This window comes from Zalophus californianus, chromosome 2 (genome assembly GCF_009762305.2).
Source record: "Zalophus californianus isolate mZalCal1 chromosome 2, mZalCal1.pri.v2, whole genome shotgun sequence".
Taxonomy (NCBI): Eukaryota; Metazoa; Chordata; class Mammalia; order Carnivora; family Otariidae; genus Zalophus; species Zalophus californianus.
Window position 1 is genome coordinate 101,747,722 of NC_045596.1, and position 5,669 is coordinate 101,753,390.

The 5,669-nt window shown below is 38.8% G+C and overlaps 1 protein-coding gene across 1 annotated transcript in view; it reads left to right on the forward strand.

Moving 5' to 3' along the window:
* FGF2 (fibroblast growth factor 2) overlaps window positions 1-5,669 on the forward strand; it is a 68,269-nt gene that overhangs the window by 62,332 nt on the left and 268 nt on the right.

A 5,669-nucleotide genomic window follows, 5' to 3' on the forward strand; every position in this document is an offset into this window, starting at 1 on the left:
ATGGCCATAAAGTTCACATCTAACCTTTAGCAGTGGACCAGATTTGTGCAATCGATGTGTAAGGGGAAGAGATGACAGTGAGGAGGAGAAATTAACCTGCCTCTTATTTCTTTTCTCATTGTATATCCAGACTTATGTTAATCTTGATCATCTAGCTGAGGTATTATTTGTCTCTACTATAAAGTTATTCTTTTCTCCCCCTTTCCACCCTGTATTCTTTGGAAGTAAGTCACTATACATAGTCCACATTTAAGGGATAGGGGCTAATGCTCCATCTCCTTGAGGGAGAAATATTTACAAATTTGGAATTCTTTTGCATGAGAAATCTGTCTATTCTCCATTTATTTATTTATTCAATCATTTATATCAATATACATATACTCATGGATATTTATTTTATACTTTAGGTTATAATCCAATACTGTGTTATTTATTTTGTTCAAATTGTTTTTGCTATGGTCATTGGGAGCTTTTCCAGTTGGCTCCTGTACTCTTTGACACACCGCCATCAATGCTGGAAGATTTTGAGCACTTCCTAATGGCTTACAAGATGCTCCAGGTTCATCTTCTATATTCTCTCCTGTAGTCTAGGAGGAGCCGTTTCTCTAAGGAGCCCTCATTGCTTTTATGGGAAATGGTATTAGAGACCAAGATCTGGATGTTAGGTTTGCTTTTTGCTGATGAAGTGTGTTTACTTCTAGGCCTTCTCACCTGACAGAGCAAGAAATATAGGCATATACTATCCTGGGTATATATACATCTATGATTATTTCCTTATCTGTATATTAAGCCAAACATGAGTACTTACCAATGTCTCCAACCCTAATCTGCCAGTATCATATGAATCATTTTAGCCTTCCCCTCTTGTCTGTAACTTCCCACTCCAACAGTGAGAAACCTGGTTCCCACCATCTCCTACAATCAGTTTTTTAATATGTGTAAATACCGCTTTACTTTCTCTTTGAAATTTCAAAGTCAAATCTAGACAAAAACCCATTTAAAATGTTAATTATGCTTTTCCAAACTCTACTTGATTCTTTCCTCTTCAGATACCCCTACAAGGGGTCAAACTCCCAGAACCATCTTTAAAATCATTAGCACATTGTTATCACTGTGAACAAATGTTTTAGGACCATGAGCTTAGCTGGTTCATGTGGACAGCCTTCAGAGAGGTCTTGTGGTGTGCACTACCACTAACACCTGACAGGTTTATATTACTCTCATACATGTACATCTACATTCCCTTTTTAGGTTCCATACCTTTTCGAATTGAGACTAGCTCATTGGAATTATTGTAACTTAACACATTTTCTAACATTCCAAATAAATGAGAACTTTTCAACTGCCAATTCTGTGGCTGTTAGCATTAGGAAGGTGGGGGGAGGTTAAATGACGTGTCTATTGTATAGTATGTGGTCAGTACACATTATCTTCGTTAGAATGTCTAATATTCATCTCAAACTCAACATGTCCAAAACTGACTTCCTCATCTTTCCCCATGAAACCTGTTCCCACTTATAGCCTTCCCTGTCTCAGCTGATGGCAAGTCCACATTCTAGAACATAAACCTTAGTGTCATCCTTGATTCCTCTATTTCTCTTGTACTGCATGTCCAATCTGTCAGGAAACCCTGTTGATCTACTGTCAAAATATATCCAGATGCAGACAGCTTTTTACCACCTCTGCGGCCATCCCTGTGGTCCAAGTCTCCACTGTCTCTGCCTAAGTTACCGAGCAAGCCTCTAACAGTGTCTTTGTATCTGCTTTTGGCCCTGCGTAGTTTTGGCAGCCAAAGTTATGCTGGAAAAATATGTCAGATCATTCCACTTTTCTGCTTAAAATCCTACCATGGCTTTCCATTTTCTCAGCGTAGGAGCTAAATATTTACAATAGCCTACACACCTCCTATCCCAGTACCTTTCTGACCTCATTTCCAAATACTCTTCCCTTCAGACCCTCTGCTTCGTACACTACCCTTCACACATCCTAGGCCTGGTCCTACTCTAAGGGCTTTGCACTGGCTAGTCCCTCTCTCTTCTCTGATAGCCGGATAGTTAACTCCTTCAAGTATTTGCTCAAATGTCAGTTTCTCACTGGAGCTTACTGTGACTGTGCTATTTAATATTGCAGCCTAATCTCCACCCCACCATTCCTAATCCCTCTTATCCTACTCAGCTTTACCTTTTTCTACAGGATTTATCATATTGTAACATGTAACTTGTTTAGTTATGCTTATTGCTTATTGTGTGTCTCCCCAGCTGGAATTTGAATGGCACAAAGTTCACTGATGTATCCCCGTGGCTGGAAGACAAGCTATGCATTAAATGAATGAATACATCACTTGAATTGTATGCTTTATATATCCCCAAATTACTCTTAAATTTTGTTTTTTATTTATTTTTTATTTTACTTATTTATTTGACAGAAAGAATGAGGCAGCGAGAGAGGGAACACAAGCAGGGGGAGTGGGAGAGGGAGAAGCAGGCTTCCCGCGGAGCAGGGAGCCCGACGCGGGGCTCCATCGGAGGACCCTGGGATCATGCCCTGAGCCGAAGGCAGACGCCGACTGAGCCACGCAGGCGCCCCTTACTCTTAAGTTTTAAAAAATGAAAATTTAATTTCATGAAAAGGTGTCAGACTAGATACATGGGCAGAGAGTATCCACAATCTGAAGTAAGCTACTAATAGCATGGAGTTTTAGATAATGTGTACAGGCTAATTATGTCACAGGATTGCTGTGATATTTAACTGATATGCATGAAAGAGGTCAAAAGCCATGATTAAGGAATTTCCCAGCTCATTGGCCTATATAAAATAAGGCCTCAAAGGCAGGGTACAAGTGTTATAAGCCCTTAGAAACTACTTATCCACTTCCTCTGTGATGTCATTCCTCTGAGGACCCCCTTTTCTTATAAGTTTGAAAAGGTGAGCAGTTAAACATTGAGAATAGGGAAAAAGCTCTGTAAATGTTTATAAAGATAAGCAAAAATTATATTGCATTCACTTTTAACATGAACATTGAGATCGTAGTCATTAATAATGACTTGTAAACTTAGGATGGAAAGGCTTGAAAATTGTACTTATATTGGGGCTGTTAAATGCCTGCTTTACTTGAAAGCTGAATTTTGGCCCTACCACCCATTTGGAAAAATGTAGTTTGTTTTCTTTTTTTTTTTTTTAAAGATTTTATTTATTTATTTGAGAGAGAGAGAGATTGAGAGACAGAGAGCATGAGAGGGGAGAGGGTCAGAGGGAGAAGCAGACCCCCCGCTGAGCGGGGATCCCGATGTGGGACTCGATCCCGGGACTCCAGGATCATGACCTGAGCCAAAGGCAGTCGCTTAACCAACTGAGCCACCCAGGCGCCCCTGTAGTTTGTTTTCAAGTGTGTAATAGTTTAGTAAATTTATGTATCTGAACATTCAGCACAGATGCAAGTTTTCCTCCTCTCCCCTTTGTTTTTGTAAAGATACAAGTAATTTCTATAAAAAAAAAGTGGTTTTATGATGTATTATCTACTTAATCACTGGTACTTTTGCTTTTCTCTGAAATACTAGGAACTGGCTGAGAAGGCAGATATTGTTGGCATGGTATGTATCTCAATAGGCCAGGCATTGTAGGGAATGCCAGCTTAGCAAGGTAGGGCACCCAACACTCAAAAATCAATGTCCAGAATGATGACTGAATGATGTGGCTTAAGTCTCCCTCTGGGGAACTAGCCTGTGAAGCTCAGTGATGACCATTCATGTTACCTTTATGATCACTATGATTTTTTTTCACTCTTTGTGCCTGCTTCTTCTACTCCTGATCTTAAACCTGGAATAGGGAAAGAGGAAAATTTTTATCAGGGGCACTGAAAAGTGACAAAATAAAGTAACACAGGATGACTTCCATTAATATGAAAAGCACAATAAATTTCACCAAAGGTAAGGTGAAAGTATTGTCTACGGAATAGCCACATTTTTCTAGGTGTAAGTGTTTCACTGTTACCACACTTTTATCTTTACATGTATCACATAGCTGGGTCCTTGTGCAATGTATACTTCTCTGTAATGCTACCTGTCATTGATGTGCATGAGAAGGACTTAAGTTGCTTTATTAGTAATTTCTTGCAAAAAATGGGCAAATTAGATAAGTTTGTATTTCCATTTTTAAAAAGTTAACAGTGATCAAAACGTTAAAGCCAAGTAAATATCCGGTAAAATTCTTATCCCTTGTAGCAGATTACAAGATCTAATATCACACCCTTACTTTACATGACTGAGATGCCTGTTACTCACATTTAGATCATTTTCATTTTGGTTATTATGCCAGCTCTTTTCACTGTTCTGTTTATTGATTTATGTTTTTCTCACAGTTTGTGCCACTGTTTAGTTTATCTTAGAACTAAAGAATCTGGGAAAAGATTCAAGTCTTTTGAAAGTGTTTTATTAAACCTGAAGTTTCCTAGATTTGAGTATATAGAAATAAGCTGGAATCCGGTACACTCATTAATACAAAATTATAGGCTTATGTCATATATCTATGTGTACATATTGTGTTAATATGTAGAGATACAAATATGTATAGATTTATATGGTTTTCTATATGAGTTTATAATTCTTTCTTCCTAATTGTAATATAAAAAATAATTTTTCCTTTCTTCCCTTAAAGTAAATCATTTGTTGACACCCCCCCACCCAACACACACCCCAGAGGTAACTATCATCAGTCTATCCTGTGAAGTTGATTTTTGAACATTTATGTGAAATAATGTAGCAGCCTCTTAGACTCCATTACTTGGAATAGTATTTCCAGGTCTAAGTATTTGTGAATCTAGCTATCCCCCACCCCCCAGAAAGAGTTGAATTGAAATAAAAAGGGAGAATAGTTTCCTTTCCCACAAGAAAGACACTGCCAGAAATCAATATGGTCTACGTTACTTATTCTTCATTCTCTATTAGTGTTTTGAGAATACTAATCATATAATGTTCCAGTACAATTTGGGGCATTAGCTATTTTCTGTACAATAAACTATTGTTTTTATGCCTTAGGGTAAACACGAGGGAAAAAAATTGCTATAATTTAAGGAATTGGTTCTGTTTCTGTGAGTAAAGTATTAACAAAACCCTTCTTTAGGAAGGTTACCTCTGGGTTACCCTTGCCATCACTTTCATGGAACCCTGATAAAAGTAAAAGTGATCCCTGATTGGTAACCTGCCTCTGGACTGGGAGGAATATGGATGTACCATAAGTACCTAGCTGGAAGCCACAGCTCTGTGTTTCACTAAGTGTACTGTGCCCTTTGTTACCGGATGTATCCCCCTTTGTGAAAGCTGTGTTCATGGGATGTTTCAAGTCCAAGGCAGTGTGGTTCCCAGCGCATGTGTGTGCTCTTGCTGCCTGACACCTGGTCTGTCCCCTGTGGGGGCTGGAGAATGGTCCTTGGATTCTTCCTCTGAAGAGATGTGTCTGAAAGCTCTCCTGCTGACTTGCTGTGTTCCTTCCCACATCCCTCTGCAGAGCTAAATTCTGTCAGACTTTTGGTCTGTTGAATCTTGCAAACTAGTTTGACTCTCCTGCTGAAGCCAAGAGCACTGCTGCTGGTTGAGCAGAACGGGCAGTGTAGTGTCATAAGTATTTCATATGAAAATATAAAAGTAACTACGAATTCTTCCTTTATTTTTCAG